This window comes from Rhinatrema bivittatum, chromosome 7 (genome assembly GCF_901001135.1).
Source record: "Rhinatrema bivittatum chromosome 7, aRhiBiv1.1, whole genome shotgun sequence".
NCBI classification, from domain to species: domain Eukaryota; kingdom Metazoa; phylum Chordata; class Amphibia; order Gymnophiona; family Rhinatrematidae; genus Rhinatrema; species Rhinatrema bivittatum.
In genome coordinates, this window is record NC_042621.1 from 179,825,955 (window position 1) to 179,852,553 (window position 26,599).

General features: G+C 41.5%; 1 protein-coding gene across 6 annotated transcripts in view; it reads right to left on the reverse strand.

The window, feature by feature from the left end:
• VCL (vinculin) overlaps window positions 1-26,599 on the reverse strand; it is a 266,600-nt gene that overhangs the window by 234,486 nt on the left and 5,515 nt on the right. The window lies entirely within an intron of this gene.

The following is a 26,599-nucleotide window of genomic DNA, read 5'->3' on the forward strand; positions in this document are numbered from 1 at the left end:
TTATAAATACATGTCATGTAAAAAGTAACGGATTAACAGAAACAGATCCAATTATGAAATAAAACAAAAAAATTTTATGAATCCTCTTTCCAAAAATGCAGAGAATAAATGTACAATAAAACAGCAATAATCAACATCATAGAACTTAAGATTTGCAGCAGGTGCAGAACAGAACTAGGACATGCAAAAAATATATATTCAAATGCTGGTACCACCTTTGTTTGCAGTCACTAACTTCCTCCAAAGCCAAAAAAAAACAAAACAAAAAACCACCACCAAGAACCTTCCCATGCCATGCCAGTATTAATTCTCGGGACTCAAACAGCAGCAACCTTATCTTAAAAAAAAAAAAAAAAAAAGAAGGGCAGCAAATGCAAACAGTACACCAAGCCCTAGAACACTAAGGGGTAGATTTTAAAAAGCCTACGCGCATAGGTGGGTTACGCGCGCCAGGCCTATTTTAGAAAGGCCTGGCAACGTGCGTATGCCCCGGGGCCAGAGGCCTCCGGCACTGTGGCCAATTGCCGGGGTGTTGGAGGATTGTGCCAACAGGCGCAACAGGTAAAATAAAGGTCGGGGGGAGGGGGATAGGTTAGGGGGTTGGGAAGTTCCCTCCGAGGCCGCTCCAAAATCGGAGTGGCCTGGGAGGGAACGGAGGAAGGCTGCGGGCGTCAGCGTGCACAAGTTGCACAATTGAGCACCCCCTTGCGCACGCCGACCCCCGATTTTATAATATGCATGCACATGTTATAAAATTGGGTGACCAATTGCGTGCGCCAGGTAGCGCACACACATGGACGCGCACGTATGGAACCTTTTAAAAATCTACTCCTAATGCACTACATAGTGGGCATACAGAACAAGCCGAGCTGGTATAAATTATACATACTAGGCAAAATACTGCACTTCTGTCACATGTGCAACATGGACAGAGCCTTACCTAATACAGAATAAGGAATTACAAATTAGAAACAAGCATAGATAAAACTGAAATTGAAAGCCTGAGAAACCAGCCTCAGCCTCTGAACACTGGAATACTGAAGAAACAGCAAAATACAAATATATGAGAAATGCACATTCCCAAAGATGGCATATTCCAATTGCTGAAAGTCAAAATAATTTTTTTTACCTTTGTTGTCTGTTCTTATTTTTCTAATTGGTTGGTCCCAGTCTCATTGTTCCCCTGGTCTGTCTTTTCCTAGTTCCTTTTTCAGGGTCTCTTATTCTGTTTTTTCTCTCTCCTCGTCTTCTTTCCTTCCTCCTTCATAGACACAGATTCTCTCTCACATGCACTATTTCAAAAAAATGCTTTCTCTCACACAGGCTCCCACTCTCATAGGCTTTCATTCACAAGTTCCCACTCCCACTCACTTTTACCCAGGCTCCTACTTGCACATATTTGTTGCCACTCTCACATGAAGGTTTCTACACACACGTACATGCAGGTAGGCTTCTCGATCCCATGCTCACACACATGTACACACAGATGCTTCTCACTCCCATTCTGTCTCTCTCTCATACATACACAAACACACACTATCAGGGCCTCTCCATCTCTTCCTGGCCTCCTTGCTGCAAGGCCTCTTCTCTGGCAGAGCAGGATGAGCTCTGCAACGGCCCTGCGAAGGTCAGGTCAGACCTGGCCTCAGGCCGCACAGGATGAGTTTCGCGATGGCCCTATAATCGGGCCTCTCTTCTCAGGCGCTGGGTAACTGAGTGGGTGGGCCTGAGCATAAAATGGCTACGCCACTGTTCTGTATACATGTACATTGGATCTGTTGCTTATCGTAGAAGTATACGAAAATAACAGACTGATTTCATCTTCCACTACTACAAACACATGGCACAAGATGCCTTTGTAACTCATGTAAGGATGTCTCAGACCATAGATAAATTTAATGGGGAAATCAAAAAGCTCAAGGTATCAAAATTTCACCACGATCAGTAAGACTATCAAAAATTAGGCATTTAGCCTTGGCTTAACTGCAACAGATGTTTTGAAGAAGCATGCACCGGCAAGGTGGTCACCTTTGCGTCCTCAAGCAGCTTTGATGCTGCGAGCAACTTGGGTTAGAATCACCCACCGTCTGCCATATTTTTTTATGGCGAGGCTATCGTCCATATCGCGGAGGTTCATCCCACAGACGTCTGTATTACCAACCTACAGCAGAAGATAAACAATGGTACAAACCCTTGACGAGGTCACAAACTGAACAAATTCAACGATAATCAATTTATCCTGGGGCAGCCTTTCTGCTCCACAAGACAGAGTATGGTCTTTCTTTTGTACCTACAGTACTGTACAATCCTTTTGAAAGCAGAATCCAGTTATATCATTTTTTCCGCAATCTCCAGGTTAAAAACTCTTTCACAGGGTTCAGCACTGTACCAGAATATGTCTCTTGTGAAACCCAGATCACATTGGATTCCACCAGGACCCAGAGACCCTCATTTACAGACCTTTCAGAATCTGGTGTTACAAGATTTATTGGCCTTTGAAAATATGCACATCAGAATGCATTACAATCTAACATCTGAGGAACAACAAGCATTACATTCCCTGTCACAAATTATGATAAAGCAATCAAGCCGGCTGACAAAGGTGGAGGGGTTATTATGGACACTTGAGACTACACATGCAACTTATCTAACATGGAACCAACATGCCCACAGACCTGAGTCTAGAACCCTGCCATAAGAAATTCAAGCAGAACCTCAAAACCTGGCTGTTTGAACAAGCGTTCACCCAATAAGCATCTGTTTCTGAAACGCCAATTACTTATTCTCTGATCCATTATCACTCGACAATTTTATCCCACTGCTAAACTTTACTTTACGACCTCTTACCTCCCATTTACTACTAAAATGACCTTGAACATTGGAATATTATTATCATTAGTTTTATCATTCTCTGTCACTATGTTTGTTCTTAATTGATATATAATACGTTTGCATTATTTCATATTGTCTGTAAAGCTTGTTGCTAATGTTTTTGTTTATTGTAAACCGAGGTGATGTTATTAACAAGCCGCGCTATATAAAAAAAAAAAATCACTAAATAAATACACACAAGAAATTCATAAATCAACTCCAGGACTCACGATACTACACAACTGTCTGAAAACCCAGTTCCGATTTACAGAATAATCTATCACGAATTCTGAAGGACGTTGATCAACAAAGGAGTTGCCCTTTCTTAAAAAGAGTTGAATCTTATGGGGTGCCAAAGGTGCACAAAACCTTGATTAAGTCACCCTTTTGTCCCATTGTTTCTGCTAATGGTTTAGTTTTAGAACTAGTGGCTCACTTTCTGGAGCTTTTTTTTTTTTTATTTTTTACACAAGACTCAGTGTACGTATTATACAAGTTGGTGTCATCCCCCAATCCTCACAAAAATGCTTTAGGTGAGCTTGAACATAGAGTCCTTCTATATCAATATCCCCTTACAAGTAGCACGGCAAGTAGTCAGGGAAACATTTAATTGCCTTCCATACCCTCAACATATGCCTGTTGCATTTGTTAATTCATTAGATGCATTTATTCATTGTAATAATTTGTTCATACTTCAGACCAACTTTAAATCACCTAACCATATGTGGCATTGCTATGGCTTGCCCCAGATGTGGCTAATTAATACACCACCAACTTTGAAGAGGAATTTGTCTACAGATACATGGATTTTCATCACATCCAATTATAGAGTAGATACAGCAACATACACATATTGCTAGATTTCCATATATGGCTCAATCGACAGGATAGAAATCTTATTTTACTCTGGCATATCATCAGGAACAACTGGCATTTTTGGATATAACCATTAAGTGGGATGATTCATATCAGATCACCACTCTATTATAAGAAAATAGAACATAATTTCCTCCACTTCCAAAGCTATTATCCCAAACCCTTCAAGTGCAAACTTGAGTACTTCAGATTACATTGTGTCCAGAAACCTCAGACTTTGTACACCAAGCAGTGGATCTTACTCTTAGATTCAAAGAGAGAAGGTATCCTAGGAAACCTCTCAGACAAGCGTTTCTTAGAGCTAGATTTTCAGTCAGTAATCGGCTACTACAATACAAGTCCAAGCCCATGGTGGACCAAACAGTATGCACGATGTGCTATTCCAACATGGCCCATAAAATGGCATCGTCTATCATAAAACATTGGCACATCTTACAATACCACCCAGTATATCATAAACGTGCAGGCCAAATATCCATGAACGATCACCCCTGAACGGCAGATTCAGCCTTTGGAACATTTTCCATGTGACCAGCGAGTCATGGGAATTTACAAATTAATGGTTTCAGATGGCAACATCCCCTAATGGGTTACAGCACCTATCATCGCCAATACACAGATTGCAGTTTGCACAATGTAGTGTACGCCATACAAATGCCCTTGTAATAAAACATATGGTGGTCACACAAGACTCAAAGTCTACTTAAGAGAACATTGAAGCAGGCTTAATGCTAAGGATCTTCACGCACCAATAGTAACTCATTATACTGATTTCAAACAACTTCACTGACCCCCAATGGACTATTTAGGGAGGCAGTGTCAAGGTGGTACTTAATAAATGTGAATATTTTGGGATTTTTTTATTTTAAAAATCAGTAGCACCTCTCGGGCGGAACAACAAGATTGATTAGAATTCACTCTGATACAGCCTCTTATTTATTTAAGCTTCAGTATTATCTTGTGCTGCACTTTGACATTTTGATTGACAGCTACCTTTCCCACAGTTTCAGCATTAAAAATGGCGCTGGTTAGCCGTGCTTACAGCTTCTGAAACAAAGCTCTGGGCAGTATTGTATACAATTGTTTAATGAATTAGTATTCTAATTCAGCAATATTTAAACATTTTAAGCATGTTATTTTCTCTGAGATAAGACTGCCAACATTCCATGCCACTTCATTAGCAATGTGTTCTTTAAAAGACATAGTGTCCATATTTAAAACAGCAATTCACCGGGGCATTGTGTGCAGTGATATAATGAAAGGAGGTAAAATGGAATAAAATTGTATATAGAAGTTATTTTGCAGTAGGCTTCTAGTGTACATCAAGTTGTATAGCCTACATGTTTTGTATTTTTTCATGTTATTTGATAACTACTTATTGTAGATTTCCAGTGAGATTTCCTATAATGCATGTATGATTTGCTGTTTTCTTGTTCTTTGGGAATAAACAGGTTTACACTAAAATAGCAATTCACTGCTCTTCAATGTGTATATTCTAACATATAGATTCTGTTACTAGGTTTGCATATAAATGTCTCAGGTATGAACGATTATACATCAATGTTAAACCCCCAAGGAAGATCTTACTTGAAACATCGGGCTATACTACCATATCGCTGACACACCAGATCTATAATCTAGACATGGGGGAAAAAAAAAAAAAAAAAAAATCACACTTACTAAGATAAGTGTGACACTGTTTCGGATATGCAAGTACGATGTATGAAAAAGCAGTAGTTGGAGAATACGTTTGCCAAAATCCTCCATAAGTTGATTTCATAGTGTTCCTGACGTGAATACATAAAAACGGGATTATACACTTAATTTCCATAAGAATTTTCAAAAAATTATTTCCTGGTTCTGTGACTTGCTGACCTGATGATTATAACCATAAAAGTACTGAAGTGGACCCAAGACAAAGAATTCATTATTGTAGTCTGTCTGCTGATACAGGATGGTTCATCAAGTCAAATATTTTCACAACAGCGTGTATGAACATGAGATTTTGTGTTTGGTCTATTAAGCTAAGGCTTTTTCATTTTACTGTTTTGAAGTGAAATTTTGCTTCTTGGGTATATATTACTTTTCATTCAAGATTGTCTTCTTAGTAAGTAAGAAGTCAAGGCACACTGAGCCTGGAGCAATAACCAATTAGCTGTGAATCTTGCCACAAGGCAAACCTGTTACCCTATGGGAGTGATTCTCAAACTGGGGTGGGGACAAGATGTTTGGTTTTATATAATTTTAAATTTCAGTGCACAGTACTGCAATTATAAAGGATGCTAAATACTACCATTTTTAAGAGGATGGGGCTAAAATATTACAGAGAAGAAAAATGGGTGCACAATGGAAAAAAAAGTTTGAGAAACTATATCTTGAGTCTCTACAGCTCTCCATAACTTGAAAATCATGAGAAGGGGACAGCAATGAGTTCAGGATGTGGATCTAGGCAGCAACAAGTATTCAAATCACTGCTCCTTTTGGCTTCAGCCTATTTCACTTTACACAAATATAAAATAAAAGTACATACTACCATCTATACCAAACCCCTTGAATTGCTGTCCGGTTTATCCACCTACACAAAAGGGTTACCAATTTTTGGGTTGCTTGAACCTGTGCAAAGTTAACACAAAGGACTGAAAGTTCACAAAAACCTTGCAGCAAATGTATAGCTCAGGCCCAGCATACAAGAGGTGGATAGCGCATCATCACCAAGCTCTATTCTTATACGTATTCCAGGTGAGAGGAGAAAAGGGCCGTGAGGTAATGGAGACAGGCGTGCTTTATGAATGGCAGAGACAGAAACCGAGAAAACAGATTTTCTTCTTAAAAATAAACCAGTAATTCACTGCATCTTGGCAAGAATCATCCAAATGTGCAATGCTTGAGCTTCTGAGACTACATAGGTTCTTCCTTCAGATGAAATACGAACCTAGGTGGTCTGAAAAGCTCATACTGCCTCAGGCATTCCTAACCTCTGGTTCACAAGGCCAAGACAGATCACAAAGCAAATGGAAGCTGAGCAGAGCACTCCACATGGTGCCACCAAGAGAGGAGAGAGAGCGAGAGATGGCTGGGAGCAGGAGGAGAGATCAGGGGCAATCGTGGCCCTAGGGAGCGGGGAGAAAGCACGCTTATCACAGCCGTGAGCCTCTCTGATCTGCCACCACCTGGGCACAGTCACTGCCGCACGGACTGATCAGAAAGAGGAAAGCAAGGCTGATCGCAGCCCCAAGAGCTCTACTATTTCCTGCCTGCTGACTTGACAGAGAGAACAGCTGCTATGGACATTAAGAGAGCGAGTGAGGAAGGGAAGGCAACCAGAGACAAAAACACAAGGGAAGAGGCAGGAGGAGGAGAAAGAATGTGAAGGGAAGGAACAGGAGAATGGAGAGAGAAAAAAGAAAGGATACCGTGATTGATCTGGTGGAAAGGGAGGGAGCATAAGACTGCCATAGACAAAGTTGGTGGGTTGAAGAAGTGAGGGAAGGGAATGAGAAAAAAAAAACCTGCCAGGGATCAAGGTGCGGGGGGGGGGGGGGGGGGGGGGAGGAGAGAGAGGACGGAGGGAATAGAGGGAGAAAGAACCACCAGTCATCAGGTAAGAAAAACAGACCTCAGGGAAAAGCCCGTGGAAAGGAAATGAGAGGGGAAGCGCAAGAGCAAAGGGAAGAGAGAAGAAAAAAGGAGAAAATTGGATTTGGGGAACAGAAAAAGCAAAAAAAGTGATGGAAGAGATGAAAAGAGCTGGAACAGATGAAGGAAAAAAATGCCAGCCACAAAAAGGTTAGAAAAGAAGATTTCATCACATCTCTGGCATTTCAGTTTGCTGTACAGAACTGCACACATAAAAGACAGCAACTGAAGTAACCATGGTAAGTAACAGAACTGAATCTGTGAATTAAAACCAGGCTTCCAAAAGAGGAAAAGTGGTGAGAACGGAACAAGTGACAGCGGCACTCTTCAACAGAAGCAACGTACTCAAAACACTCTGAAAATGACGCTGCACAAACTGCTGGATGGTTCTTTACGAAATGTTGTCAAACCAACTAACCTCGGCGGTCCTTAGAAACGAGAGCCCAGTGAGTTTGCAGGTAAAGCCACTTGAGATTTTCAAACAGATGCAGAGCAAGCAGAAAAAAAAAAAAATTCAGCCAGCAAGAATGCAAAGATCACGAAAGTAGCTTGCAAAGCCTTTTTACTTCTAGCAAAGATAAGAAAGCCTCACACAAATGGGAGAGAGAGTTACTACTACTAGTTGGAAAGGAAGCAGTAGACACCATGCTAGGCAAGAAGCCAAACAGTTTAATCTCACTCTCAGATAACCGTTCCAGGCAGGATGGGAGAAACTGCCAACAGCTAGTTATTGCTGTGCCCTACAAACGGACGACTCCACCGACTATGCTAATGTTTCAAACCATCTCACGAGCTTCAGATATGAATTCAATGGAGAGAAGCAGAACTCTCTTTTGCAAGTCAATGCCCACTTGTGGAACTGCAGAGGCTCTTTGTGATGTTTTGAATAATTTCTTGTGAAGGACTGGTACTGATCGGTCAAAATGTGTCATAATTAGCATAGATAGGGCAACGCACTGAAAACATTACCCGAGTTAAAACAAACCATGGTTCCTTCAGTCAAGTCAATGCACCGAAGCATCCACAGGGTGCCTGCTGATCTAAAAACCATTTCGGAGGACTCTCTGCAAACCATCAGCTTCAAGGCCTGTCCTTTGACTTCAAATACTTGCTCTTCTGTGAGGCATTATGGTAGTGATCGCCTGCAACAACTTTTGCATAGGGAAGTCCGCTGGCTTTATCGGGGGAAGGTAGTGGCACACTTGCTTTGAGTTGCCCAACGAGGTGAAAGCTTTTCTACTTGACTACATTTTCAAAGTTGCTTCAGTGATTTCCCCTGGTTAGTCAAATTAACATACTTGGCAGTTAAATGCAATCAAACACACACACACAGAAAGAGGCTATGATTCTCTTCCAAGTTCAAGACAAAAGTGGAAGCAATGATCAGGAAAATAAAAGCTGTGGTCCTGTCATCTTAGTCAAATTATAAATCATTCAAATCTTCGATTTTCTTGACACATCAGAAATGCAGCTTCCTAAGTAAAAAGGTGACATCTGAGAATATTTTGCAAAGTCTCAAAGGTCAGCTACACCAGTATTTTGTGCCAAAAGTTAAAAAATGAGTGGATCAGAAACTCATTTTTGAACGCCGACAGTAAAACAGAGAAAGGTGAAATGGACAGAGCAAGACAGCTTATCAGAGCATTCATGTGACAACTCTTTACAGTGTCTTCACATAACAGCATCTGACTAACACATTCATTCCGAGTGCCTGGATGTGTCTGACAGGGCAGGCCTTTTATTTATTACATGCTTGCCTAATTCAGGGGCTTCTAGGGGACATGCAATAGAACATAACACACAAAAATGCCAAATATTTTGCCATGAGATTCTTCTGAAAGTGGATTTTCCATACGTAATTTGCTGAAGTCATAGTACTGGAGTAGGCTGAAAGTCTATCCATCTCTATGGCTGAAAGGTGTCATACATCCAATCAGATATCCTGGCTTTGAAATCTCTGAAACAGTCATCTCATTAGCTAAGTTACTGGACAAGATACATTTTCCCCACCTTCACTACTATGCTCTGCAATTATGAGTACTCAGTTTATATCACTAAGCATGTTTCATTTTAAAATATTAAAGTTTTCTGTTACTGCTGATTCCTGAGTGCCCATCGCTTCTGTGTTATACATTTTAATCAGATTTCCATACACAGCACATAACTGCACGTGAAACGTAAATAGAAGCACATGGTGGGCCACAACATTTCTGGAGTCTAAAAAAGGGAGCTGCTCTCCCAAAAAGGCTGTGAGCCTTTGTATTACATCTTGAGATGGTTCTTCCACCGTTGTGATACAAAGTACCACAACCTACAAAGATTGCAGTTTTTGCAGAAAACCAGAGACACTAGTAAGGAGCAAGAAATCTTGACAAAAGTGACAAGGAAAGCCAAATCACCCAACCAGGGTAATGGATGAGGCACAGGTCTACAACCCTGATTTCAGCAGAGCGCCAAGCGACTTCCCAGCCTCAGCAGGGTATCCTGATAGCACTGGATATCACGGTGAAGGGAGAGGAGAGAGAAGCGCTAGGGGAGCTGCAACGGAGCTTGATAAAGAAGTATAATTACTGGGGCTTGCAGCCAAGTGCAGACTGTAACATGGTGATTGTGTGTCGGGATAAACATTAATAGGATTTTGAAAAGAAATATTGCACTACACAGTGACTATATACAAGGAAAGCTTGAAAAAAAAAAGACAGGACTGTAACAATTCTGTCATGAAGAATGTGTCCCATGTGTCACCCCGTGTAATCCGCTATAACACAGCTTAATAGTGGTTTCGATTCTGACCTGAAGATTGGCAGTTAAAGAGGCGGTGCAGGTAAAAGCAGCATTTCAGCAAAGTCAAATTAAAATGGAGCAAATAGGTTTTCAAAAAAGTGTTAGCCAACAGCACGAAACAGTGAAGAAAAGCAGCTCAGAGTGAGAGCCTTTCAGCGCTGACTCGCATACAGGCAGGTTTTCCTCTCCAGCTAGCCTGTGAACTGGCAGAATTATTAAAGCTCATATCAAGGCTTGTCTGTGCAGAAAATATTCTAGCCACAAATCTGCCCGCATGCCCAGATAAAGAGATCCAGAACCACAATGAGCAGCAATGCAAAGCAAGGGGGTCAGCGTTTGATTTTTAGATTCAATTTTGATTACTATTGCTGGATTGGGCCTGCAATTAGGCTGACATTTCAAACTATTTTAAGTTAAAATTAACACTAGTTCAAAAGACAAACCTAAATTACTCAGTCAATCACACTAATTCTAGTACTGGAGATTCATCACCAGTGTTCTATATTAAGCAAAAGTAAAGCAAGCGTACTCGGCCTAAAGGCTGTGAGTCATCTTCAATCCCTAATGCTCTGAAACAAGACGGCAGTAGCACCAGCTATATGCCTCAAGATCAATGTGCTTCTTCTTTGCACCTACATACCTGGCCAGGGGTCAGCAACCCACAGCTCTTCTACCACTTTGATGCACTTTGCCAGGGCTGCAAAGAAGAAAAAGCCAAAGATACCACCTCCTTGCTTTCATCCAGCACTAAAGGCAAAAAAATAAATAATAATTGATTTATTAAATTTAAAAAAAAAAAAAAAGCCCAAAGTGAGCATCAGCCCACAAAGTAGACTGCATTAATCGGCCTGCACCTACCACAGGAAGAAGCCATGTGACAGCATAATCGTACAAATGAGACCCCCCCCTAGTTCTGCTGAGCTCTGACAGAGCTAACCCCCCTCCCCCTCACCTTGACAGAAGCAGACTTTGCACATTTTTGCAATCAGCAATGTAAATCAGGATTGGGCCTAATCTACAAGTATTGTCCCTTCCAAAGAGACAAAAAAGGGAAAACAAAAATGTGTTTGGGGGAAGGAGAAGGAGTGGAAAAGGAGTATTTTGAACAAAAAAAAAAATCACTGATGAAAAGCTTAATTCGTGTGGACTGTGGAGGAAAAATTAAGATCTTTATGGATACAGTAATACTACACAGACTTCCAGTAAAAGGAAAAAAGGAGGTGAATTTAGACAAAAAGGCTGACTCAGGAGAAAGCCCTGTTTGCAGATTTCTTCAATCTGTCAGATGTGGACTAGAGCCTACTTGATGTAGCATCAGCTAGAAAAGACATCCTGGATGTCCTACCAGGAGCATTCCTCAAACAACTAGGGGAGGCTACGCTAGATCTGGTACTGACAAAGGAAGACAGCGTCACTAACTACGTGGTGAGGAGACGGTTACCGTCTAATGTTCATTGTACTGTGTGGGTTCAGTATTAAAGAGTTGAACAACAAGACTAAAGTCACAGACTTCAGGAGGGCTGACTTCAAGACAAGTGATTGGGCCTCCTCAATACTATCAGGCATTCAAGGTCTGAAAGGTAGAGAGGATCTGGGGCAACAAATACTAAAGGAAGCACTGAGAAAGCAACAAATCTCTGCATGAGGCAGGTTAGCAAAAGGCAAGAAGGAAAGAAGCCCAATACCACTCTTCTAAGAAGGTAGCAGAAAGTTGAGTCATCAGAAAAAAAACCAAAAAAAAGGGTTGGCTGTGCAGAAAATATTCTAGCCACAAATCTGCTCGCATGCCCGGATAAAAAGAGATCCAGAACCACAATGAGCTGCAATGCAAAGTAAGGGGTCAGCGTTTGATTTTTTAGATTCAATTTTGATTACTATTGCTGGATTGGGCCTGCAATTAGGCTGACATTTCAAACTATTTTAAGTTAAAATTAACACTAGTTCAAAAGACAAACCTAAATTACTCAGTCAATCACACTAATTCTAGTACTGGAGATTCATCACCAGTGTTCTATATTAAGCAAAAGTAAAGCAAGCGTACTCGGCCTAAAGGCTGTGAGTGATACCGAAACATCAGCTGATGTGGGGGTTCGCTCTGTAAATTACAGAGCGCTTCTATTGCATCTTTACGGGACTGACAGCAAACATTATCGTTTCTTCTAATTGCTGGCTTAAATGCATAGTTAAAAAATATCCCATTTTATATTTCTCTCTCTTTCCACTATTTCTAAAAATTCTTTTGAATGGATGATAGAGAGGTCCGGGCAATCACCCTAGAGGTGGTCTTACACTGGCTTCCCGGCTGACACACCCTTATTAGATAGAATAACTTTGCACTTTTCAGGACTATTGCACTCCCACATGCTGTTTGTGTTTGAGATCAGAAAAAAAAAAAATACGAAGGCAGGAGGACAGGCAAAGGTATCTGGTAAAGCAAAAGGGAGAAAGCAGTTAGCCAAGCAAAGACCCATCTTAGAATACTGTCCAACCAATAAACTGAAATAAAGCCTGCTTAAATATATAAAGAAAAGAAGCAAAACTATTAGAGAATTGTTAAGATAAAGGGCAAAAGTGGGGATAATGAGAAACAGCAAAAATATTAAGCCATACATTCTGCTCAGGGTTTATAGATAAGGGGACGGCAACCCAACTAAGGCAGGTAATGGGGACAGATAGGATCACAAATTAAAATAGGTGATCGCATTTAATGGACTACACCAGAGGATACAGAAGAAGGTCAGCAGGAAAATGCCATGTGACTGCACCCCCTCTCAGCTCAGTTCAACTTGTCTATGGAGAGGGGACGTCCTGACAGTTTCTCCTCAGAGAGTTCTGTGCACATTATTTTAAGATTCTGCAGACCATTTGTTCAGATAACATAATATAGTCACTGTCTTTGAGAAATAACTTGAGTATTGCATTCCAAATTATTACTCAAAGATGAAGACTTTACAAGATATTTTGTGTAGAATTTTTCCATCATAAGGCCTCTCACCCTCCCCAGCTCTCTTCCCCTCATAGCATGAACCCTTCCCCATGCTTGCTCTCTCCATCCTCTCGGGTCAATCCCCCAGTTCATTCACTACCTCCTGCTCCCCCCAAAGTTGACTGCTCTGCCATCCCTTTCTCCCCACCAGGGTCAAACCCCTGCTTTTCTCTTCTCTCCCCCAACTCTCCAGAAAGACCCTCTCTGCTCATTTTCTGCACCTCCATCCAGGCTTGGACCCCCTTCCTCCTTCCCAATTATCTCTGTCCCCATCCTCCAGCAAGATCCCTAACCCTAACTTTCTTTCTGCCCCACCATCTCCATCTCGCTCCCCTCACTCCAGCAAGACTCCTTTTCTCTGTGCGACTCCCTTTAACAAGACCTCCAGCTTTCTCTGTCTGTCCCCATCCCCAGGCTTCACTCCCAGGGCAGGGCAGCAGACAAAGCTCCTCCTCCCTAGGTCTCTCCCCTTGCCCCAGCAAGACTCGTAGCTTTCTATCTGCCCCTCCCACCCTTCCTGCTTCAGCAAGGCCCCCTAGATTTCTCTATATCTGCTACACTCTCTTTTGCAAGACCCTGAGTTCTTTCCTACCTTCCCCCAAGCTCATCTCTTGTTCAGGTTCCACCGGACCATCACTGCTTCCTCCTCTGTTCAGGCCACATGGGCTAAATCAAACGCTGCAGGCATGGGCCAACACCAACTCTCCCAGATCTTTTCCGGCCTGCATAGGACAGCCTGCCTCTGCTTCCTCTCAGACTTTCAGAGGACACCAATGCTACTTCTTCCTCTCTTCCAGCCCCTGCAGGTCTCCACTGCCGTTACTGCTGCTGCTTCTCGGTCCCTGCACCTAATTCTATGGGACAATTCTATGGGAAAGAATTCTACTTTGGAGGGGTATTCTGTGCAATGCAGAATATCCCCCCCCCCCCCCCCCGAGTATAGACTGGAGGAAAGTAGATGTAGTCACATGATTTAAGCAGCAGTAAGGAATAGACAAGACAGTTTACCTTCAGTAGTGAGCAAAACTATGGAACCTTTACTAAACGAAAGGAGGAGTGCAGCATCTTGAAACAAGTAACTTACAGGACCCCAGAGAACAGTTTTGCAAAGAGAAGATCCTATCAGACATAAGAAATTGCCATGCTGGGTCAGATCAAGGGTCCATCAAGCCCAGCATCCTGTTTCCAACAGAGGCCAAACCAGGCCACAAGAACCTGGCAATTACCCAAACACTAAGAAGAACCCATGCTACTGATGCAGTTAATAGCAGTAGCTATTCCCCTAGTCAACTTAATTAATAGCAGGTAACGGACTTCTCCTCCAAGAACTTATCCAAACCTTTTTTAAACCCAGCTACACTAACCACATCCTCTGGCAACAAATTCCAGAGCTTAATTGTGCATGGAGTGAAAAAGAATTTTCTCCTATTAGTCTTAAATGTGCTACTTGCTAACTTTATGGAATGCCCTCTAGCCCTTTTATTATGCAAAAAAGTGTAAATAACCAATTCACATCTACTCGTTCAAGACTTCTCATGATCTTAAAGACCTCTATCATATCCCCCCTCAGCCGTCTCTTCTCCAAGCTGAACAGCCCTAACCTCTTCAGCCTTTCCTCATAGGGGAGCTGTTCCATCCCCTTTATCATTTTGGTTGCCCTTCCTCTGTACCTCCTCCATCACAACTATATCTTTTTTGAGATGCGGCGACCAGAATTGTACACAGTATTCAACGTGAGGTCTCACCATGGAGCGAAACAGAGGAATGATGACATTTTCCATTTTATTAACCATTCCCTTCCTAATAATGCCTAACATTGTTTGCTTTTTTAACTGCTGCAGCACACTGAGCCGACGATTTCAAAGTATTAGCCACTATAATGCCTAGATCTTTTTCCTGGGTGGTAGCTCCTAATATGGAACCTAACATCATGTAACTATAGCAAGGGTTATTTTTCCCTATATGCAACACCTTGCATTTGTCCACATTAAATTTCATCTGCCATTTGGATGCCCAATCTTCCAGTCTTGCAAGGTCCTCCTGCAATGTATCACAATCCGCTTGTGATTTAACTACTCTGAATAATTTTGTATCTGCAAATTTGATAACCTCACTTGTCATATTCTTTTCCAGATCATCTATAAATATATTGAAAAGCACCGGTCCAAGTACAGATCCCCGAGGCACTCCACTGTTTTCCCTTTTCCACTGAAACCATTTAATCCTACTCTCTGTTTCCTGTCTTTTAGCCAGTTTGTAATCCATGAAAGGACATTGCCTCCTATTCTATGGCTTTTTAGTTTTCTTAGAAGCCTCTCATGAGGAATTTTGTCAAACGCCTTCTGAAAATCCAAAATATTCTACATCTTCAGGTTCACCTTTATCCATATATTTATTAACCCCTTCAAAAAAATGAAGCGGATTTGTTAAGCAAGACTTCCCTTGGGTATATCCATGTTGACTGTGTTCCATTAAACCATGTCTTTCTATATGCTCTGTGATTTTGATCTTTAGAATAGTTTTTTCCTGGCACTGAAGTCAGGCTCCCTGGTCTATATAGTTTCCTGGATTGGACCTGGAGCCTTTTTTAAATATTGGGGTTACATTGGCCACCCTCCAGTCTTCAGGTACAATGGATGATTTTAATGATAGGTTTTGTAATAAGATGAAATAAACAAGTTGTAGATGATACATATTTTATTGAACTAACAACTAGGGAGGAGGTGTGTTCAAACAGTTCAGAACCATTTACAGGACAAGGATTGTCTTGTTAAATTAAAAAAAAGGTTTTTATTGTTCTGATTCAATTGTCAGGCAGCCTCTGCTTGCGGTTTTTTGTACCTTTCTGCTCTTTCAAATGGATAGGATGTATGTACACTTTACTCAACGTTTGCTATCTTTTAACAGTCTTTTTGTGGGGTCCTGCCTCTTTTTTCATCTACATTTTCATTGGTTTTTATAGATACACTGTTACAGAATTGTTGAAGATCCTATTGATCTTTTTCTTTCCCTCCTGATGCAGCCAGTGCAAAAGACAGCCTATGTTGGAGGACTTACAATGCTGTGATTATTATTCATTCATAACATTGCTTTAACTTGAGCAAGACCAAGCCTTGTCCTGTAGATGGTTCTGAACTGTTTGAACACACCTCCTCCCTAGTGGATTCACTCTTCAGTGTGTTCCTGTCCTCCACCTATTTGTTGACTGAACTAACTCAATACATCTGTGATTAGTGTTTGAGAGCTATGCTCCCTTTAAACCCAGTGTAGCTTGTTTCTTCACTGACCCAATGAAGTATCTCTCTCAAAAGACTAGTCACAGATACACTGCGTTAGCTCAATATAGCAAGGTAATCATCCAATATTTGTTTTTTTGGCCTTATTTCATGTGGACCAACACAGCAAGTGCAATATTTTGCCTAATGAGATGACAAAAGCAGAGGCTCAGGGAGATGCAGCAGACATGGCCTATCTGGACTTCATTAAGGTTACTGACACGGTTCAGCAGAGAAGACTGGTGAGAAAACTGGCTCACATGGGAACAGTGTCACAGATGTGAGCCCTTGGGCTATGGAGTGGTTGACGCAGCCTAGCAGGTGAACCCACTAGGCTCATGCTGACAGCTGGTGGCCATGCTATTACTGGGACTGGAGCTGGAGCTTCACCTATACAAGCCCCATTCCCCGCTGGCAGAGCCTTTGGATTCCAGGGGCCAGCAGGACTTAGGCAAAAGTCTCATAAGGAGCGGTCATATGAAGTCAAGGGGTAGGTAGAGGTCAGGGCTGGCAGCAAGCAGACAGTATCCAGGTCCAGTCCAAGGTTGGGGCAGACAGTGAGCAATCAGTATCCAGGTCCAAGCTGGGTTCAAGGCAGGCAGCAACCCAGAAGCGAAGGCAGTATCCATAGTAGAGGTAAGAACCAAGGCCAAGTCAGAGAAGGCACGGTGGACAGCAAGGCAACGAAGGGGCAGGGAAAGTCAGGAACAAGGCGTGGCAGGACAAAAGGATAATGAGGCAAAGCAGGTAGCAACACACACAGCAAGGCAGGAGGACATGTTGCTAAGGCGCCAGTCTGTTGTCTTGCCAGTGCTTCGATAGCTCCAGCGCACGATGTCATCGGGATGTGCTGCAGGGACTTTCCTGCCATGGGCCCATTAACAACTGGCAGTGCTGCATGCCTAGGAAGAGGATTGGGCGAGTTTTGGAAGTGTCCTTGCTGCGAGAGGTCCTGGTATCAGTGGCACTCGGAGCAGCTGTGGCCAGCCGAAATGTTACAAACAGGACATAAAGCTGTTAACTGGGCAAGGAACTGGTTGAGTGAGAACTACGGAACGTCGCAGTTCATCCTGACGAAGGCAGACTGACCAGCAGTATACTCTGGGTATAGAACTAGGGTCAATTCTTTTCAATATCTATAGTGACATTACAGAAGAACTTGAGGACAAACTATGATAATGTGTACATCATGAAACCTGTAACAGGGTAGACACATTGAGAGGGCTGGGGAAAAAAAAAAAAAAAGAGCCTTGAAAAAACTAAAAGTAATAGTGAATTTAAAAAAAAAACAAAAAGCGACAAGAACAAACCATGGTTAAGCAGGAAAAAGACCTACAAAGAATCCTTTCAGATGACCTGAAGCTTGCCAGTCATTGTCACAAAGCAACAGGAAAAGCCAACGTCATAAGCAGCAGATTCAATGGGGAAAAAGGAGGTAAAATTACCCTTCAGCGAGATCCTACCTCAAGCACTGTGTTCAGCTCTGGAGTTGTGTGTGAGTGTGAGTGAGAGAGAGAAAGAATATGAAAGCAGTTCAGAGAAGGACTAGCAAAATTATAATCTTCAATGCCAACCCTACATAGAAAATCTTCAGATCCTCCAAATGTACTCACTGGAAGGAATACGAAATATTCAAAATGTTTCAGGCTTCAATATCTACCTTATAAATGGGATCTGACCGACGGCCCGCAAATGCGCAGTAGAGAGCAGCTCTACCGCACATGCGCGGGCGAGCACGTCAGAGCGTGACCTGCTAAAAAACATGGCACTGGGAGGAGCAGTAGCGGCGGCGGCGAGGAGCGCGTGAGGGAGGGACCCCCGGAGACCTTCCGTCTACGCCGTCCGAGGGTGACTGAGGGTAAAGGGTAAGAAGTTGTGGAGAAGAGAAAAAGGGAGTGGAGGAGGGCTGAGGGAGAGGGAAGGGGTTGTGGATGAGCGTGAGGAATGGGATTGAGAGAGGGTGGGGAGTGACTGAGGGAAGGGGAGGTGAGAGTGAGGGGAAGGAGGCAATGGGAGACAGAGGGTGAGTAAGACTGAGGGGAGGGAAGGGGTGCGTGACCAAGGGGGAGGAGGATGAGTGACCGAGGTGAATGAGTGAGGGAGAAAAAAAAGTGTAGAAAGTTGCCGTGTTCGACAATGGACTGAAAAACAAAATTTAATGTAGCCCGTTGTTACGGGCTTAACGGCTTGTAGTACAGAAAAGAGCAATTTTGAACAAGAAAAAAAAAAAAAAGTTTGAGGACAAGAAATGTGGTTGGCAGGCAGAGAAGAAATACTGCTGTACTGAGAGGGGTGGGAGATACCTGGTATAAGGTACCGGCAGAGATTGTGGAATCCAATGCTGTGACAGAGTTTAAGCACACACACAAAACAAATAGAGGGCAGGAACAGGATCAAAATGGAGTATAAAAAACTGGGGAGAGAGGAGAAGCAGCAGCAGCATGGTAGAGAAAGAGGAAAAGACAAGACTGAAAGACTGTGCAGAAGAGATATCTCCTCAGCTAGGGCACTGTACACAAGAACCACCAAGGATGTCCTTAACTGCCATCAACTATTATGTCACCAAGTTAATTATGTGACTTGTACTATGATCATGCATTGTTTTAAAAAAAAGTCTTAAATTCAGTCTTAAAAGTCACTCATGCCATCTTCACACTTTACATGCTCCAGTTTAGTCTTAAACGCACTGTGGCTACATAAGAAGAACTTTTAATTATTTTAGACACAAAGGAGTTACGCATGAAAATGTAACTTTCGTAGCAATTTTCAAAAGGTCATTTACATGCATAAAACCTAGTTTTAAGTGTATCAATCCCTTTGAAAATTACCTCCTGTTCTTTTAGAAATAAAATTTCACCTTTACGCAAAACTGGAGATGTTAAAAAAAAAATAAACAAAATATTTTTTAAAAAATTATATTTTAGGAGGCAAAATACATTTAACTATCCTTAGAAATGTAGAAAGAGAAATCTGACAGCAGAAAGAGACCATAAAGGGCTCTCTAGTCTGCCCATCCATACAATTGCTCAGCTCTACAATCTCCATCACACCCACCAGGCCTCTGTATAGCACAGAAGGCCTGGTGCATAATTACTACAAACTACAAGGAGTTGACTATATCCCCGGGGATCTCCCGGATGCTATCTCCCTTGAGGAAGAGGGGCGGAGGACCCTGTCCCCTTAGTAGAGACCTCAGAAGATAGGGCTGAAGAGGACTGTAAGAGAGTTGAAGCAGACATCTCCCCCTGACATTCTGGTGCAACCTCTTGCCGCACCTGCAGCTGCCTGCTCCCCTTTCTCTTCAGAAACTGAGCCTGAGGCCCAAAACTGCCTGTACGGGCAGAAGCCCCATATCAGTGTCCCTATGTTGGGGAGAATGAGCCACCCATGCTAGTAACATGAACAAGTCCAAAAGCAGCATATCACCGACCACAGTTCATTCTGATGGTGAGTCACTTTTTTTTTTTTTTACTCTGAGACAGACCAGGTGTATGGACCATGAGAGAGAACTGCATCAAGCCTAGCAGGAGACCCCACCCTGATGTGAGCTGTGGTTGCTTTGCAGCACTTACCCCTGCAGAGGCGGCTGGGCCCTGCTCCTGGTAGTCCAGCTCTCTCTTTTTCAATAAAAAACTTTATGAGGGCTTAGCCATAAACAAAGGAAAGAGATGTGAAGACATGAGAGAGAACAGAGGAGAGGAACTGCTAGAGGTTCACTGAGCCATCCAACTTCCTGAGGGCTCGACCAGGCCAAGATGCCTGGGAGCTGCCTACAAGGGGCAACCAACCAGGGCCAATAAGGAGCCAGAGATCAGCCCAGAGGCCTACTCAGCCAGGGAAAAACCAAAGGCCCTAGGAGGTAAAGTTGCCAAAGAAAAGCTGTTGCCTAAGCAGCAATCCAGCTTCTGCTCAAAATGGCTGAGGCATGGGCCAAGGACTCTGGAATCTTGCTGCACAAATCCACACTGGAGACAGATTACTGGCAAGGGTCCGAGCTGCACTTCCCTCTATGTTAACACTCGTATGAACATTTTGAACACTCTGTTAAACATTGAAACTTTGTAAACTGTTGGGATGGCAAAACCGAACGATGGTATATAAAACGCGATAAATAAATCTAGTGAGGATATCAAGGAGAAATAGGTGTGTCCTCAGTCTTGATCAGTTGGGGGCAGAGTAAAAAACTCACTTGAGTGGAGTGATCTAGGACGAGAAGAAGCTGAGCATAGAGAGACCTAATGCATCACTGTTACCAATCTTTGTATGGAAGACCACACTTAATGATGAAAGCACCACTTGATACCCACAGTACAATGGTATCAATGACAGCAGCAGCCTCTAACAAAGCCATCGCAAAGATAAGCTTTCATCACACCCTGACCTCTTTTTTTGTTTGGCTAAGTCTACACATACAGCAATTTTAAACTAAGATTTTTGGCCAGACTCAGGGGAGAGGGAAACATTTTTTATCAGGTTAGATTTAATGTACCTAAAAGCAAAATTTTAAACTACATAAATCTTTTAAATATTGACCCCTAATATTAAACAGTAGTGTCATCTTATAGATGAATTTCTTAGCTGTTTTAGAAAAAAAAAAAAGAAAAAAAAAACAAAACTATAGCAGGTTTTATTTTGTGAGTATTTATTAAAATGTCCAGCTGCTGTTTTAGGAGTTAGTACATATACAGATTATTAAACCTTATCATTCATGATTTAATTTAATAGGTGCTGTGCATCTTTCATGGTATAAAGACATCTTTGCCCTGACCGGTTTGAAGTTTTATCTGTGGCACCATAGTTTCCCATTCTTCAATACTTTCCACCTTGTTCTACACAGTAACTACAGGTTGAGAAGTCTAAGGATGGGAAATTAGAGCGATTATGGTTAAAAACTGAGCTCCCTGAAGATAAAAAATCATTGTCGACAGCATCGCTGTAGGTATAACAAGGTGATTAAAGACAAAAAAAAAATATTTTTCAAGGAGATTATCTCAAGAGATCAATAAACCCAAAGCTCTATTTCAAAGTGTTAAAGAGCTGCAAAGGCTGAGAATGAAATCTGAAGCAGGAAGGGAAGAGGTTGACTCCCTGTATGCTGATGATTTAGGGACTTTTTTTTTTTTTAACCTAAAATTAAGCAATTGAAAGCTGGGCTGGATGAGGAGACTATGGTAGGGACGGCACAACGGCTTGATATAGGAGAAGCGAAAAGAGTTGAAACAGATTAAAAGGCTAAATGAGATAGTCTGATCCTCTTTCTGAGCAGGAGATGGTTTCCAGCTTTCAGGTTCATCTTTGTACTAATGGCAAGCAAGGTTAGTGAAGAATCGTGGGGTAGAATTAGTACCAATTCTTAAAAGGATCATTAATGCTTCCTTGCAAATTGGTAAAGTGCTTTTATGACTTAACGAAAAAAAAGGGTGTGCCCACTTCTGAAGAAATTTAATGCAGATCCAGATCAGTTACAGATCAATTCAGCTTGAGAAGAGACGGCTGAGGGGGGATATGATAGAGATTTAGAATGGATAAATGTGAAATCTGTTATTTACTTGTTTGGATAATAGAAAGACTAGGGGGCACTTCATGAAGTTAGCAAGTAGCACAATTAAAACTAATTGGAGAAAATTCTTTCACTCAATGCACAATTAAGCTCTGGAATTTGTTGCCAGAGGATGTGGTTAGTGGAGTTAGTGTAGCTGGGTTTAAAAAAAAAAGGTTTGGATAAGTTCTTAGAGAAGAAGTCCATTAACTGCTATTAATCAAGTTGACTTAGGGAATGGCCACTGCTATTACTGGCATTAGTAGCATGGGATCTTCTTAGTGTTTGGGTACTTGCCTCGTACTTGTAACCTGGATTGGCCACTGTTGGAAACAGGATGCTGGGCTTGATGGACCCTTGGTCTGACCCAGTATGGCAATTTCTTATGTTCTTATGCTAACCTCTCTTTATAGCTAAATTGATTCAGCGAGCTGTGGCAACACAACTAGGTTAATGGCTATAAGATCAATTCTTTCATCCAGGTTAGTTGGGATGTCAGCCAGGTTTTAGTACCTAGATAACCCTTGTTGCATTAACTGATGATTTGAGAACATAGCTGGGAGAGTGTAGACTCTTTCCTGGTGGTTTTGGACCTCTGAGGCAGTTGATCACCATATCCTTTTGAATAGATCTCTGGCAAGATGTTAAGAGACAACAGAGTACAGTTTAGAGATGAAATAGCTAGAATCCTGTAGACTACACAGTGTTGCACACCGTCCCCACTTATTTCATATTTATACACATTACTCTTTGCATTTTCTAACAATTTAGGATTGAAATGTATGCTATATGCAGATGATATCCAGATACTATGCGATTTGGGAAAGCCAATGAAAGAAATTGAACTGATGAAAAGTCTGCAGGAAGTACAATTGTGGACAAGAACAAAAATACTTTTTTTTTTTTTTTTTTTTAGGATTAAAAGATATTTTGGGTTTGACAGTCATCCATGGAAGCTCTCCCACCAGTTGTAAACTAGGGATGTCATCCATTTTAACTAAATTCTGAGAAAAATTCCTGGGGATATTTTGATGCAGAATTTACTATCAGGCCGATACAGTAAAGTCCGCGGGAGAGCGGGCGAATGGCCACTCGCCGGTGCGCGCGATTCTGTATTTAAATTAGGCCCGGCAGTAAAAATGGGCAAAAGGAGGCGTCCCTAGCGCCTCCTTTTAGCCCGGAGCGGCGGCTGTCAGCGGGTTTGACAGCCAACGCTCAATTTTGCCGGCGTCGGTTCTTGAGCCCGCTGACAGCCATGGGCTCGGAAACCGGACACCGGCAAAATTGGGTGTCCGGTTTTCGGCCCAACAGCCGCGGGCCGAATTTTTTTTTTTTTTTTAACTTTTTTTATTCTTCGGGACCTCAGACTTAATATTGCCATGATATTGTCGGAGGGTGCACAGAAAAGCAGTTTTTACTGCTTTTCTGTGCACTTTCCCGGTGCCGAAAGAAGTTAGCACCTACCTTTGGGTCGGCGCTAATTTCTGAAAGTAAAACGTGCGGCTTGGCTGCACATTTTACTTTCTGTATCCCGCGTGCATACCTAATAGGGCCATCAACATGCATTTGAATGTTGAGGGCGCTATTAGGTGCCACGGGTTGGACGCGCGTTTTCCTCCCCTTACTGAATAAGGGGTAAGGGAAAACACGCGTCCATGAGTAGACTGATCTGAATGTGGGGTAAGATAACCTAGTAAAGCTATTTTTTTGGCAGCTCCAGCCGATAAGCAATCTTCAACCATATGTGAGTAAGAATGACTCAGATATGATGATTCTGTCTCTTGATCTACAGTAGTTGGATTATTGCATTTCTTTACTGGTCAGGGCAGTGAACAAACTAGCAAGATTACAAATTTATCCAACACTGCTGCACGTATAGTGAAGGGATTGAAGTTCTCTAATCAGGCATCACACACCCTGCTGAAACTGCACTGGTTAACCCATTTCGTTTAGAGTTTTAAGACTTCAACCTTGGTACATAAAGTGATATAGGGAACAGGGCCTCAATATTTGCAGGACAAGATAGGGTCTACTAGCTAATAGCCTCATGTAAAATGTTACCACACACTGGACACACTTTTTCCACTCAAAAGATTCTAGGCAAGTTACAAAATATCACATAATACACACAGATGAACAAAATGTACAGCACATCAGTCTCACATAAAAGTATTTAATCCTAATAAAATAAAACATCAGTATACATCCTAAAACCAATCAGCATCCTACAACAAATATAAAACCAAGTTAGGCTTCCAGTAATAAAAGTGAGAAGTTTAAAATGATACCTTTACAACTATATAATGCCATATTATAAGAAAAACAAAAACAGGTGGTAACTATTTTCTGAAATTTTTAAATATTCTATCACTCTTCTAGGCCAATGCAATACTGATGCACTAAAAACGTGAGTTCAAACTGAAAATGGGCATTCATAAATTGAGCGACCGTTTACCTAACCTGCACAAAGCCACGTCTCCTGGGTGCCCAATGCCAAGAACATGTTAGGGAGTCACACAATGTATCCTTTGTAGCGTGGCGGCTCATTTGCCTATTAAATCGAGGGCCCAGGAGAGGAGATTGTGTACGCTTTAATAAAAAATGCGTCTAGTTTAGAATCACGTTTTTTAGTGCATCAGTATTGCATTGGCCTGTAAGAGTGATAGGAGAATATTTAAAAATTTCAGAAAATGGTTACCACCTGTTTTTTGTTTATTTAATATGGTATTCTGAGTAACCGGTTCCATAGTTGCAAAGGCATCATTTTAAACTTCTCACTTTGTTACTGGAAGTATAACTTGGCATTATATTTGTTGTAGGATGTCGATTTTGATGCAGTTTGGTCTTATGTTGTATATTGATGTTTTATTTTATTGGGATTAAATTTTATGTGAGACTGATGTGCTGTACATTATGTTCATCCACGTGCACTATATGATTTTTACAACTCACTTGGAATTCTTTTGCAACTGAGCATCTCAAATTGAAATAAATAAGTTTTGAAAAAGAAAAAAAAATGTCAATCTGGTACACTGCCAGGATCCTTCCTCTTCCACCACACCCCATCACTGCTTCCTCTGGAGGTAAAATGAAACTGTCTACAGAAAATGTAGTAATTCTAACACAAAAGTATATATTTTTAAATTTGCCCTCTTGCCTTCCAGAGCTGTCCCTTAGCTCAGCTTATAACAGTGTTCTCGATTAACCTGCGACAGACAGCACTGTTAAAGGCGTGCAGCAGAATTTCAAGTACAGGGGACGTTGTTGTAACCAACACAGTGACTGGAGGGGCCTCAGCTCAGCAGGATCAGATCCATGTAAATAACAGTCCTGTTTATTTTTGAAACTACTATATCGGGATGAGATATCACATACACACGAAGTTTTTTTTATTTTTAAAATGATACTTATTTCCACTGGCACCGAGGGATCTTGAGTCTTCCATTCTTTAGTGGAAGGATCTCAGCCGAGTCCACAGTATTTTACAAAAAAAAAGTGGTTGAAAAGCTTTATTCACAATAAAACACTCTAGACTAATGCTATACCAGCACTGCAGAGCTCTCCCAATGGAGAACATCACTAAGACGTTCAGCCCTGGCCTCAGAGCATTACAGAGCATCTATAGATAAAGCCTCATCACTTAAATGTGTTTTTGTATGTAGTCATGGAAAATAATAACTATATGCCATATAAAATATGCTCAACTTAAAGAACTTTCATGTAATTTTATATGAATTGTTAAATGTAAGGTAGGAGGATAGAAAAGTAGAGGGCTATTTTTATCTTAATTGTGATGGAGGAGAACAAGGAAGAGAATCCTACAGCAAGGATGAGATAGTAGATAGTAAAATAAAACAGGAGTGCCCATTTGAGGAAAAGATAATATTTTCACAACTTGATGGTTAGCAGCTGGCCAGTAGAATACCAGATGTTTTATTCATTCTTCATGCAGTCTTCCTTCCATAAGAGGGAAAAAAAAAAAACCATTTCCCCCTCTCCCTATGTGCATGATGGATTTACTTTCTGTTTTCAGGCTAGAAGGGGCTCCCTGCCAAGAATCAGGTTCCTTTACAAAGCCTTAGCCGTATTTTCGTACCACCATTCAAAGGAAGAAAAAAAAAAAAAAAGTCTTCCACCATTACAAAAACTAGATACTTTATTTTTTTGCAACTACTGTTGATAAGTTTTAAAGGATAACCTAAATTAACAATACAAAGCACTTTGAAAGCAAACATTTTCTCAAACCAAGAATAGAAATATCACTGGAGCTGCACCCTGAGCCACAGAAAATGAAAAGTGAAAAATAATTTTTGCATTTGTACAGTGTTGCACACTTCTAGGCGCCATACAGAAATGATTAGTAGTAAAACAATTGAAAAATACATTTATGTAAAGCAATAAAAGGGCAGGCACAAAGAAACCAAAATACAAAAAAAGCAAGCTGTAATCTTGGCCACTCTCAACAATACGGCTTCCAGAACATCAAACTCCTAGTTTAGGACAAGATTATTTTAAGAGCTTTATCACTTAAAGAATATCGGGAAGATACGAGCAGCTGCAACAAGTGTCATTCTACGATCCAAGTACGTGCTCTGTATCCTCACTATTTAGTATTTGGGCGTAATATTTCAA